The sequence below is a fragment of the Lutra lutra genome, chromosome 11 (genome assembly GCF_902655055.1).
Source record: "Lutra lutra chromosome 11, mLutLut1.2, whole genome shotgun sequence".
NCBI lineage: Eukaryota > Metazoa > Chordata > Mammalia > Carnivora > Mustelidae > Lutra > Lutra lutra.
In genome coordinates this window covers 81841663-81855743 of record NC_062288.1, presented here as the reverse complement: position 1 = coordinate 81855743, position 14081 = coordinate 81841663, and the positions used below count along the sequence as shown (strand labels likewise).

Here is a 14081-nt window from a genome sequence, read left to right as displayed (position 1 = left end):
CTAGCCAAGCTGCATTTGGGGGCTTTGGGTATTTTGTTCTGTTTACTTTTCCATTGCTTGTTTAGGAGGCACCAGCCAGAGAGCTTCATGCAGCCTTTGTTGAGGGGAAAGGGCTCTTTGGAGAATTTTGTGACTCCTATACAAATGTTCCCTTTAGCTGGTAGAGACTAGGAGTCCTACTTTCACAGACGTGTTGATGGGAGTTTTGGGGCTGGGGGCGAGGTATACACACCTTGGAATTTTAGATCATTTTTCAGTTTATGAAGGTTACCTGGAGTCTGTGTTGTTTCCCAAGAGCTATTTTCACTTTACTCTTTTTTCCTTTGCTCTATTTTACTTTACCGTACTACTCTCCATCGTTCAAGTTAAAAAATAAAATAAAATAAAATAAAATTGCATTAAATTAAAATAGGTAGTATTTGTGAGTTTAAATTCTGTGGTAATAATGTGTCTATTTTTCCTTGTGCTCTGAAGTACTTCCCATTATTTTTTCATTAGATTTATGCCACATTTATTGCCAAGGAGTTTAATGCAGTAGGTCTCCTCAGCCCAATTTTTTTGTATAAACATCTCCTTCCAATCTGTATAGCATGATTTCATGATTCTTACTACTTTATTTCAGTGTCAGTTGTTCTATGTATGCACTTTTGCTTTTGACTGTAAGCCAACTCATTCTATTTGGAATTAGGTGAAATATGTAATTTAAAAACAAAATCACTTCTTTGGAAACAAGATGATATACTCTAAATCCTTGTTATAACGGCAGCTTTTATGCCAACTGTCAAAATATTTTCCCCCACCGTTAAAAAGTGGTTCAAAATATTTTCATTCTCTGGCTTTTTAAAGCTAAATGTGATTAAAGTAAAAATTAAATTAAAATATAACACATGTTAGTTTTATTCTGCCAAGTGGTCACTGTTTTATAGATTTTTTCAAATAGAAATTAAGCTGACAAATGAAGACCCATTAATGTGTATTTTAACGTTCTTTGATTTTGCCATTATGCCCTTGGTCTACATGGAGAGATAGTATAATGAATAGCTCTGTCAAAGTAAGTTGAAGGGATGTCATTAGAGGTGAAATCCACTTTATCAACCTGACTTGTCTTTATGAAAATCCGAAGAAGAAAGTCTGCCCAAGTCATAGCATCTAGAAAAAGTGAGCTACCCCTGAGAATAACATTATTATTTCAATCCTAAGAGTTGGTACTTACAGGTATTGGGAATTATGGTATATTTCCCTTTCTGGTTTGGCTCTTCAGAAACTCCAAACAACATTGTGACTTATTTCTACTAACTATATGAGATCTTAGGCCATGTATTTCAGGTGTATATCTTTCTCAGGTTCTATTTCCTCTCTCAATTCTCGTTTTTCCTGCTTTAATTTTCTTACTTTTTCAGTTGAAGTCTCTAGTACTCATAAAATTTTTGGAGTTGTGTTAGGCATAATAAATCTAATTAAATATTTAACTGTTTATTCCATTACTGGTGAACTGTATTTAGATATACAAAAATTTAGTGAATATAATTGCAAAGTCACTTTACTCAAAGTAAAACTTCAGTATATGTATATTAATCTCAGCCCCATTTAGGATACCAAAAAAGGAAACATCTTAATATACAGCAATAAAGGAGTTGTTAAATATTGTTTATGTATATGATTTCTTCCAAATAATATTAAATAAGGGCAAATGTTCATTGCAAAGCATATTAAAATAATGGGATGCAAAACAATAGTACATATTATCATATGATCTTAATTTAGTTGATATAACATGAATAGAAAATGTCTTCAAGTACATATATCAAACGTTAGATATTACTCATGAGTGTTATTTATAGGTGATTTGTATTTTGTTGTCTGTAGTTTTCATGCATTCTACAATAAGTATCTGTTACTTTTATTAACAGAAATATATACTAATTTAAGTTAACTTTTAATTTTCAGTTTACTGCCATAATATTAACATGTATTTTGTGTAAAGATAGAACAGTATTATTTTGTTAATTCAAGACTTTGACTTAAATCCCACTTCCACCCACACCTTGTTAAGCTGACTAAACGATACAAAGAACTTACATTTTGAAGAAATTGTGTTTTTCTTCTAAAATTATCCAGAGATGGTTCTCCTTTTGGTCAGAATTATTGATTTTTTTTTTATCATAAAGTTTGACATTTGAAGTGTCAAAGTCAGGGGCACCTGGGTGGCTCAGTTGGTTAAGCAACTGCCTTCAGCTCAGGTCATGATCCCAGGGTCCTAGGATAGAGCCCCACATCGGGCTCCCTGCTTAGCGGGAGACTGCTTCTCCCTCTGCCACTCCCCTTGCTGTGCTCCCCTGCTCTCTCTCTCTCTCTCTGACAAAGAAACAAATAAAATCTCTTTAAAAATTTTTTAAAAAATAATAAAGCATGAAAGTCTTATGTATAGGTATTCAAAATGACCACTTGTACCTGGAAATTTTCTGTAACTTGTAAAATAAGTTGACAAAAATGTCAGTGATAGAGACTTGCTCTTCATAAACCAGGCTTATTCTGCAGCATGCCAATTCTAAAGGAATTGAACTTTCCTACACTGCTGAATTTTGCATTTGTACTCCACTACCCTGGCTTTTATGTGCTGAAAAAGTAGTGTGGAAAATCTGGTAGTGCAAGATACACCATGATTAGGATGCTGCCATCTTCTTCCATGCATAATTATGCTGCTTCCATTTTCCTATTATTTTCTGTTGATGGAGTATCATTCTCCACATGTTCAGAACATATAGACTATATTTTATTTCAGAGAAGATAAACACAAGAGAGATTGTCATTGCTAATGTTGAGCTATGAGTGACTTTTTCTCCTCAGCAAAATTCATGCTATTTTTAGTGCAGCCTGGGTAATTTCTTTCTTTTTTTTTGTCTTAATCTTTTTTTCACAATAAAAAATTCCCTCTTCTGTGTTGGGATAAATGTGCTTTCTTCCCTTTCTTGTCCAGTCTACATTCATAGCCAGAATTATTACTTTAGGGAGACTTTGGTGTGTGTGTCGGGGGGTGAGTGTCCGCGCATGTGTGTGCACACGTGCACGTCTGAAAAAAGAGGATGAAAAAATTCTAACCGAAGCATATGTTGTTATATCAAATTATTTTAACACTCTGAACAGTATAAGTCAACATTTTAAAAAGATTTCTTTAATCGATACTATTAAGTTGTCTGACATTCCCTGATAGTGTCAGTGTCTTTGAACTTCCAGTAACACACAGAAGAATTCTTTTTAGCTAATGTTTTTTGGCACTAGGCTTTAGTAACAGCTTTAGATGGTATTACTTAGTTATTAGTTTTCTCTCCTTTGCTTGTTATCAGAAGTTTTGTTTCATTTCCATAATAATACCATGAGATTGTTCAGATTTTTTTCCCCAGAGGTGATTTTACTTCATTAAAATATATAGCAAAAATAGATTATCCTCTTAAGTTTTGTGAAAACTTTAGAAAAAATGCAAGCCAAATCTTAGTTAAACAAATGTTTTCATTTTCAGAAGTTACATAAAAATACACATAAATGAGGGAATTTTAATATCCTTGGACTTTCTCATGTACTTAAAAATTGCTTCTAAAGTCTCAGTCTTTTTGTCTCTTAAGATTCATTTAAGGATTTGCATTTTGTTTCTAAAATGTTGTAAACATAGAAAGAAGCTTAGTGTATTTGAAAGAAAGTCATTTTGTGTTTGTGGACAATAAACTACTGCTCTTGCAATTACACCAACCATTACCCCCTAATATTAATGCTCCCCAGCCCAAATATAGGTTTTCAAAGATAATATTGTGTTTCTCTTTGGCACATAGATTCTTAAATAAATTGCCTTTTCTTTAAATGAATTCTCAAATGCCCACAAATAGAGGAAAATCCATCTTATTTCTCCCATTTAAAACAAACAAACGTAGTAGTTTTTTCCTTTTCTCTTTTGTTTCTCATTTCTCTTTTGCTTTCTTTGCATCGAGTCTCCTTGAGAAGTTTTTCTATTCACAGTCTCTGCTTTCTCTCCTTTTATTCTTTCTCATTCCCACTAGCTTTTTATCTCTAACACTCCACTAAAGGTGCTTTTGTGAAGGGCACTAGTGATCTCTGTGTAGTTAGTTCCAATGCCATCTCTCAGTCTGCAACATGGTTGACATGTCTGCAGCTTTGACACAATTGATCCTTCCCTTCTTGAGTAACTCTTTTTGGCTTATAGGAGTTTCTCTCCTCAGTTCCTTTTGCTAGCTCCTCCGCATTTCTCCAACCACTAAATAGTGGCGTGATCAACACTCCATCTTTGAACTTCTCTCTCTCTCTGTTTTCCTTTTACATTACATCTAGTCTCATTGCCTGGATTCCAGTAAACCAGCAATGCCTCAGTATATACATCTTGTCTGAAACTCCTTTGAATGCCAAACTTATTACCCATTGCCTAATCTAAATCTCAAACTTAATGTCTAAACTTGCCCTTCCTATAGTCTTTCTTCTTCATCTCAGTTAATGGACACTCCATCCTTCCAGCTGATGACACCAAGAAATCTTGAAATCAAACTTTAACTCTCATATTTCACATTCACTTCAACAGTACATACTGTAGAAACTATCTTTTTAAGACACATTCAGTGCTCTTGATCTGACCAAGCTGCCATCATCCTTCAGCTAGATCACCGTACGAAAACCTTCCACATAGTCTTTCTTTTTTCCTTGCTCTCTTATTTTGCACAATGCCTCTGGTGAACTTGTAAAAATGTAAAACCATTTCACCCCTCCATTCAGAACTCTCTAACAGCCTCTTATTTTGACCTCAAAGTCTTTAGGATATGACTACCCTGGATGCTCTCCTATATCTTTTTTTTTTTTAAGATTTTATTTATTTATTTGAAAGAGAGAGAGAAAGAGAGACCATGAGAGAGGAGAAGGTCAGAGGGAGAAGCAGACTCCCCATGGAGCTGGGAGCCTCATGTGGGACTCGATCCTGGGACTCCAGGATCATGACCTGAGCCAAAGGCAGTCGCTTAACCAACTGAGCCACCCAGGTACCCTCCTATAATATCTTTAACTCTCTTCCAGCCACACTGGCCTCCTGGATTTTCCTTGGAAGTCTCCAGGTGTATTCCCACCCCCACCCCCAGAGCCTCACACTCGTTTCTCCCTTTGTCTGGAATGTTCTCTTCCCAGATATCCATAAAGTGCATTTTCTTACCTCCTTCAGGTCTTTACTTAAATATCACATTTTTGGTGACACCTTCCCTGGATCTCTTTTAAATTTGCACCTCCACATTTCCTCTGGCTCACCTCCCTGCTCATGTCCCTATTTCAGTCATTAGCATCTTTCACACTACATATTTCTTTAATTTAATTTGTTTGTTGTCAGTCTCTCCCCAAAACAAGAATGTAAGGTTGAGTTTTAACTCTTTTGTTCAGAACTGTATCAACAAAACTTAAAACAGAGTCTGAAATACGTTGGGTACTCAGTAAATATTTGTATAATACATAAACGAATATAACAAAACAGTGACCAGAGTAGCATGTTTTTAACTTTGGAGTGAATTATATTATTTTGGATAATAGATTTAATCTTCAAAAATATTTTGCATATGCTGATATCAAATTTAGGTTTATTACATTGTACTTCCATTACCCTACCTACACAAAATAGACCCTTTATAAATATTGGATGAGTAAAAATTTTGCATGCATATGAATACAAATGAAGAGATAGGCTAGGAGACATGAACAAAGTAAGAATAACAAGGCTAGGATTTAAAAATGTATTATGTAACTAATGCTGATTTAACTGAGTCAAATTAATAGGTGGGATAATGAATATAAAATGTGTAGGATCTTGTTCCTTAGGAAATAAAATGGAAGTGTTGTAGAGCTTTGTTTAGAGACATCTTGAGAAAATGAAGTAGTACCAAAATGACACACTGAGAATGATTTTCTTTGTAGTGTCATGCTGCCTTTATTGAGGCCATTTTCTAGGCAGGCTTACCTCTGAGTTTTGATATACATTTTAGTTTATCTATTTTTAGAAGAAACACATTTCTTTTTCGTGAGAGAAGTATGAACTAACGCCAAAAATATGTCCCTGTTAATGTTCCCTCAGCCAGGATTCTGCCGTCTCTAGCCAGTCTGTTTGTCATTCTGAATTCATGGTAAGAAGACCTGGCAAGGAGTCTGCAGACAGGAGTTGTAGTTTAAGTTCTGCTTATCCCGCCCTTCCATCACCTACTACCCATATCCAATGTTCAACATAACAGACTTTAATAACACATTTAAATATTGTGGAATAAGATCCCTGTGTATACAAAAAAGGTTGTTAGTGTCTTAGTAGGAAGTATAATATGATTATTTGCCAGGGGTATCATTGAAAAGATTCTTAATTTGTATGAGAGGTTGGGTAAATATCCTCCAAGTTCTATTTTAAGTTTCTAGATTTGATCATTTTTAAAAGTTATCTATTTACATACTGCATTGTAGCATTTATGCAAGGAAATGGAATTTCATTCCCGGCCCTTATTTATAGTGTCTGTTTATTGGAAAACTGTAATTGAAAAAAAAAAACATTTTTTACTCCGTGAATTTTGCATGAATCAATAATAAAGTCTGGAAGCAATTGACAAATACTTTCTATAACAAAATGATAGCTCTCGAATATTTTTTATCATAAATGATACGTTGCAGAAATGTACTTAAGACAGAAAACTGGCTCCAGTTGATATATTATATTCAGTTGGCCAAGTCTGCCTCTTTCTAAGAGAAAAGGTGGCAGAATATGAATTGTTCTCTGGAAATGTAGATTAAAAACTAAGAAGTATTTTGATGTGCACATACATCAGCAGCCTCACTAATAAAAATGGGCATCTGGCATTTGTGCTCCCTAAAAGAAAAATTAGCATACATGTAGTATTTTGCCCAGAGTATAATACACATAAAATAAAAGTTTATATAAATCAGTCTATGAACATCAAACAAATTTTGAATCAGCGTGTATTTAAAATCTTGTGTAGATCCTGTATGAAATTAATAATAATTAACTTTGGGCATCAAGGCAACAATAGATCAAGAATTACTATGTTTGATTAAAAAGTATATTTGGGAACTTCCATTTTAGATCCAACATGTTCAGAGTTTAGGAGTCACTACTCCATCTTAACAAGTAAAAAGCTAAACAACAACAATAGCAGCAAAAACTGAAAAAAATCAATAATTCTTCTTAGATCCATCAGAAAAATGAGGTCATAGGGAAAACTGCTATCCTCCAAACTGGAGAGACCATCAGGTAGAGAATCGGACTTGCCGGAGTAGAAAACCTCAAGCAGGCACCTTTGTAGGAATTACTACTGGGGTAGAAAACTGTAATTGATGAATTGCTAAAGGCACTGTGTAGTGTGGACAAGACTGAAAGTTAAAAACTCCAGCAGAACTTCGTCACTGGGGAGCCTCCACACTTCTATGCATTTCACCTGTAGGACCTTCCTAGTAAGTACTGGAGAAAAATTCCCTCAGACTTCTGTCAGAGGAGAGGAGAAAGAGCCATTTTGATGTTTGCCTGAGCAATCTAGTCTTCTTAATGAGGATAAGTTTTTCCTGATCTCGGGAGAAGCTATTTTACCGAAGACTAATATAATACGACTTACCAGAGCCTAACCTATCTGGGGGAAGGAAAATATACCACTCCAGCACTCTCTAGCCCACTTGTCCCACATAACAAAAGAAAAAAGTTCTGAGAAGTACCCGATGAAATTTGCAGTTCAGCTGCACAGGCTTCCGAAAAGATGGACCTAATCACAGATAGAACACATCCTCTACCAGCAAACCTTAAATTACAACAGGCCTATTCACTACAAATTATTTTACCCAGTATAGAAAGCCCACCTTTTCACACACACAAAAATTATAAGATATACCAAAAGGCAAAAATTATAGTTTGAAGAGATAGAACAAACATCAGAACCTGAGTCTAATACAGCAGGAATGTGGAATTATTAGACCAGGGATTTTTCAAAAATATAATTAATATGCCATGGGTATTAATGGAAAAAAGTAGGCAACATGCAAGAACAGATGGGTAATGTCAATAGGCAAATGGAAATCTCAAGAAAAAATTTTTTAAAATTACGAGATTAAAAACACTGTAACAGAAATGAAGACTACCTTTGATGGACTTATTAGTAGACAAGACAGGGCAGAGGACTAAACCTCTAAGCTTGAGGATATCTCAATAAAAATCTATAAAACTTAGAAGAAAGTGGAAAAAAGACTGAAAACTCAAAACAAAATATTCAAGAATTATGAAATGACTACAAAAGGTATATACCACATTATATTCTTTCAAGCGAGATTCTCTGATATAAAATTCAAGCAAGCACAGCCAAGGGACAGGGAGGAGTCTTTATAACTGATTCACTTAAAGAAAAATGCACAGATGTAATAACCATGAGGAATTGCTGCTTGGGAAGAAGAGCCCCACCTCCAGTGGATGAAACACAGAACACATTTGTGACCCCATTCTTGTTCTGTCTTCATGCAAGTAATCCACAAATGCTGGTCTTTTCTTTCTTCTTTCACTTTAGTTTTCTGAGGATTAGCTATTAGATACGATGTAATGCTCCACCAATATATTTAATTGTCTGCCTTGTACACCAAGGTTCTCTCATGTTGCTCAGGCCTCTTCTAGTCCTTTGTGTTCCTTTGGAACACTTAATTACCCCCACATAGATCCCTTCAACAGCAACAAGAAAGTCACAGAGAAGCTCTCAAGGAAGCTGATTATTTTCATTTTGCTCCATTGCCTTTGGGGGAAGCTGTCTCCACAAGATTCTCATTGATATCAGAACAGTAGAGCTTAGCCTTGTCCTATATTGTGTGCCTGGGCTTATATCTGGCCAAGAATAGATGCCACTACTTTTCAAACAGCTTCAGCTTATAAATCTTTAAACACATTTTACTGAGTTTCCTACCCACCCCCCAGCCCAATCCTTAGGAAAATGTATCTACATGTTTGTGTTTCATGCTCAGATAACAAAGTATCTAATGAGCAGTATTAAAAGCTGTTTGATCCATTGAGCTTATTAGGAGTTTTAAAATATTTTGTTCTTGTTTTTTGAATTTTGACTTATATTTGCTTTAACTCAGTAAATCATTTCATCATGCATATTAGTGCATTCTTGATGTGACTAGAAAATGACTTTAGTAATATACCTAATCACAGCTAATCACTACTGAAAGTATAAGTAAAATTTACTGCAGGGTACAGTCAGTTCAGCACATATCCTATTTGACATGATGGAAATGTGTGGAAAATTATTGAGGAAAAGAAAAAATGATTACTGTAGGCCCCTTAAGTAAGTCTTTTCAGAAGACATTATGGAGGTCAAAATCATCCCATTTAACCCACAAAAGCAGAGAGTCTATGTTGTAGGTAGAATTCTAAGATGGACTCCAAGTTTCCCAGCCTATGATGTATAGAATATATGTTTTCCTCTCCCCTTGTACGTGGGCAGACCTATGAATATGATGCAATAATCACTTACTTGGTTAGACTAGATGATAAATGTGAAAGAATTTTGAAGATATAATTAAGGTCCCAAATCAGTTGACTTTGAGATAATCAAAACAGAATGAAGGCAGAAGATAACAATGGTAAGAGCAGAAATAAATGAAATAGAAATTTTTTTTTAAGATTTTATTTATTTATTTGATTGAAAGAGACAGCCTGTGAGCATGAGCAGGGGATGAGGGGCAGAGGGAGAGGGAGAAGCAGGCTCCCCGTGGAGCAGGGAGGCCAGCCTGTGGGACTCAGTCCCAGGGCCCTGGGATCATGACGCAAGCCAAAAGCAGATGCTTAACAGACTGAGCCACCCAGGTGCCCCAATGAAATAGAAGTTTAAAAGACAGTAGAAAAGATGGGTGAAAGTAAGAGTGGTTTTTCTTTAAAGATAAAATTGACAAATCTTTAGATTAAACTCACAAGAAAAGAGATGACTCAAATAAAATCACAAATGAAAGGGGGAAACATTACAACTGATAACACAGAAATATTAAAGGTCATAAGAAACTATTATGAACAATCATATGCCGACAAATTAGGTAACCTAGAGAAAAAATAGATAAATTCCTAGAAATATACAACCTACCAAGATTGAATTAAAAAGAAATAGAAAATCTGAACGTACCAATCACTAGTAAGGAGTTTGAATCAGTAATCATAGTCTCCCAAGAAAGAAAAATGCAGGACCAGATGGCTTCACTGGTGAATTCTGCCAGACATATAAAGAAAAATTAATGCCAAACCTTCTCAAATATTCAAAAAAAAATTGAGGATGAGGGAGCACTTCCAAACTCATTTTATAAGGCCAGCATTACCCTGATACCAAAACCAGACAAAGACACTACAAAGAAAGAACATTACAGGCCAATATACCTGCTGAACACAGATGAGAAAATCTTCATCAAAATATTAGCAACCAGGGGCGCCTGGGTGGCTCAGTGGGTTAAGCCGCTGCCTTCGGCTCAGGTCGTGATCTCAGAGTCCTGGGATTGAGCCCCGCATCGGGCTCTCTGCTCAGCGGGGAGCCTGCTTCCTCCTCTCTCTCTGTCTGCCTCTCCGCCTGCTTGTGATCTCTCTGTCAAATAAATAAATAAAATCTTAAAAAAAAAAATATTAGCAACCACATTGAGATACCACCTTACACCAGTTAGAATGGCAAAGATTAACAAGACAGGAAACAACAAGTGTTGGAGAGGATGTGGAGAAAGGGGAAACCTCTTACACTGTTGGTGGAAATGCAAGTTGGTGTAGCCACTTTGGAAAACAGTGTGGAGATTCCTCAGAAAATTAAAAATAGAGCTACCCTATGACCCAGCAATTGCACTACCGGGTATTTACCCCAAAGACACAGATGTAGTAAAAAGATGGGCCATATGCACCCCAATGTTCATAGCAGCAATGTCCACAATAGTCAAACTGTGGAAAAAGCCAAGATGCCCTTCAGCAGATGAATGGATAAAGAAGATGTGGTCCATATAGACAATGGGATGTTACTCAGCCATCAGAAAGGATGAATACCCAACTTTTGTATCAACATGGACAGAACTGGAGGAGATTATGCTGAGTGAAATAAGACAAGCAGAGAAAGTCAATTATCATATGGCTTCACTTACTTGTGGAGCATAAGGAATAACATGGAAGACATTAGGAAAAGTGAATTGGGGGAAATTGGAGGAGGAGATGAACCATAAGAGACTGTGGACTCTGAGAAACAAACTAAGAAGGGAGGAGGGTGCAGGGATGGGTGAGCCTGGTGGTGGGTATTAAGGAGGACCCATTGCATGGAGAACTGGGTGTTGGTATATAAATAATGAATCTTGGAACACTGAAAGAATAAAATAAAATTTAAAAAATATATTAGCAAACCAAATTCTACATTACATCAAAAGGATCATAAACTGTGTGACCAAATGGGATTTATTGCAGGGGCAAGAATGGTTCAACATCTACAAATTAATCACTGTGATACACCCCATTAACAAAATTAAACATAAAAGTCATACAATCATCTCAATTTGTGCAGAAAAAATATTTGACAAAATTAAAAATTGTTTCATGATAAAAACTCAGCAAACTGATAAAAAGAATGTACCTCCGCATAATAAAGACCATGTACAGCAGCTAATAATACTCAATGTTGAAAAGCCGGAAGGTTTTCCTCTAAGATCAGAAACAACACCAGGGTGCTCACTGTCACCACTTCTAGTCAACACAGTACTAGGAATCTTAGCTAGAGTAATTATCCAAGAAGAAGAAATAAAAGGCACTCAAATCAAAAAGGAAAGAGCAAAATTATCCCTGTTTGCACATGACATGATATTATATATAGAAAATCCTAATGACTCTATCAAAACACTGTTAGAATAAATGAATTCAGTGATGTTGCAAGATACAAAATCAACAATCAAAAATCTGTGACATTTCTATACCCTAACAATGAACTATTGGAAAGGAAAATTAAGAAAATAACACCATTTACAATAACATCTAAAACAAGATAATACTTAGGAATACATTTAACTAAGGAAGTAAAAGCTGTCTACACTGAAAAATTGTCAGATGTTGATGAAAGAAATTGAAGACACTAATAGATATTCCATGTTCATAGATTGCACAAATCAGTACTGTTAAAATGTACTACCTAAAGTGATCTACCGAGCTGAGGTAATCCCCTTCAAAATTCTAATGACATTTTTCAGAGACAATCCTAAAATTCATGTGGAATCACAAAAGCTCCCATATGGCCAAATCAATCTTGAGAAAGAACACAGCTGGAGGTATCACGTACAAGAGTACAACGTAAGCATTCACACCAAAAACAAACCAAAAAAGGTAAATACATAAAGTGATGGCTATGTTAATTAAGTTCATGGTGGGGGATCCTCTCACAACATGTAGGTATATCAAATCACATTATAATACTTCAAATATATAACAATTCTATTTGTCAATTACACCTCAATAAAAAGATAATCCTGAGTGGGCCTGATCTAATCAGATGTACCTTTAAAAGGAATTAAGTTCTTTCTAATGAAAGTGACTGAAAGCATCAAAGAAATTCTTTTGTTGTTTTTGAGGAGTAAGCTTCTGTGGCGTGAGGGGGTCAAGGTGACAAGAACCTGAGTCAGGCCTTGGCAGCTGACAGTGGTTCCAGCCAAAAGCCAGCAAGTAAACGTTGCAGTCATACATGCAAGAAATGAGTTCTGCCAACAATCCTAAGGAATATGGAAGTGGATGTTTCCCTAGTTGAGCTTTAGATAAAGATGGATCTAACGGATTCATTGATTTCAGCATGGCGCAGAGGATCTAACCAAAATATGCTGGACTCCTGACCCGTGATACTGTGAGATAATATTTGTGTTGTTTTAAGTTGCTGAGTTTTTGGTAATTTGTTGCACAGCAAAGAACACACAGTCTGTGAGGTAGAAGTATTTCATACTTGAAGGACTCTTACCTTCACTCTGTCTCCAGAATCTAGTCAATGGTCCTTGGTGAGATTCTTCACCAGGAAGTCACAAATGGCTTTCGCAGCCTCCTTGTTTTCATCTTTTCCCCCAACACAAACCTTTCCCTTCAAGCACATTAAATGTCTGTGCCCAGAGTAAGACACACTCTCATTATTGAACCTTATCACATACTTTGCTTTGCTTTCTTCATGGGATGTTCTCCCCACCTACTCTTCAAAATCCAGATCAAATGTCACTGCCCTTATGAAGACGTCCCGTGTCTCCCTTGCTATTTATCATTCCATTATGCTGTCATAATAAAAATTTTTGTGTAAGTCTTCTGTAGCAGAGAAGTATTGGATATATCTTTACATAAGCAAACACAATGACTGGCACATACTTGATTTTAAGCAACTGGTAACTATTTGCTGAATAAATAATATTGGGTGAATTATTTGTTGAATAAATGAATGAATAAATAGATCGGAATCAGGACCCAAATTAATCAGTGTAAAAATCAGAGTTGCTATATGAAACTATTGAAATAGGTATGGTACTGGTTTTCTTTTATGTTTTGATCTCATAACATAGAGAACTTCATTCTGTCTGTAAAGCATTCATTCCATGTGGCTTACATGGCTTGCAGCATCACCAGTAAGTTAAGATTGAATGAATTTTAAATCCAAAACTGTTAACAATTGTAAACTCAGCTTCCATTCCTTTCACCCCAAGAGTCCTGATAGTTGTAATAGTATTACTACTAATAATCATGATAAAAACAAACACATAAAGCGTATTTTGTTTAAGCACTTTCTATGTATTAGCTGATTTAGTGTTTACAGTAACTTATAATAACCCTGTAATGTAGATTCCATGTATTACCAATGAGGAAATATAGGCACAGAGAGACTGAATCATTCTAATAGTGTTAGAGCTAGAATTTGAATCCAGGCAGTCTGACTTTTTGTGCTCATGGTTACCTGATTTCTACCTTGTAGTACAGTAACTGTATTACCTCTTTAATGTTCAAGTGATGGTGATAGTGAAAGTGCATTGGTTTCTTGCATATATTGATTTGGTGG

General features: G+C 35.7%; 1 long non-coding RNA gene across 1 annotated transcript in view; it reads right to left on the bottom strand.

Moving 5' to 3' along the window:
- Positions 1-13229, bottom strand: part of LOC125081193 (uncharacterized) — a 30625-nt gene extending 17396 nt beyond the window's left edge. The window contains exon 1 of the long non-coding RNA XR_007121607.1: positions 13008-13229. This is a non-coding gene — a long non-coding RNA (uncharacterized LOC125081193). The remainder of the gene's footprint in view (positions 1-13007) is intronic.
- Positions 13230-14081: the final 852 nt, after the last annotated feature.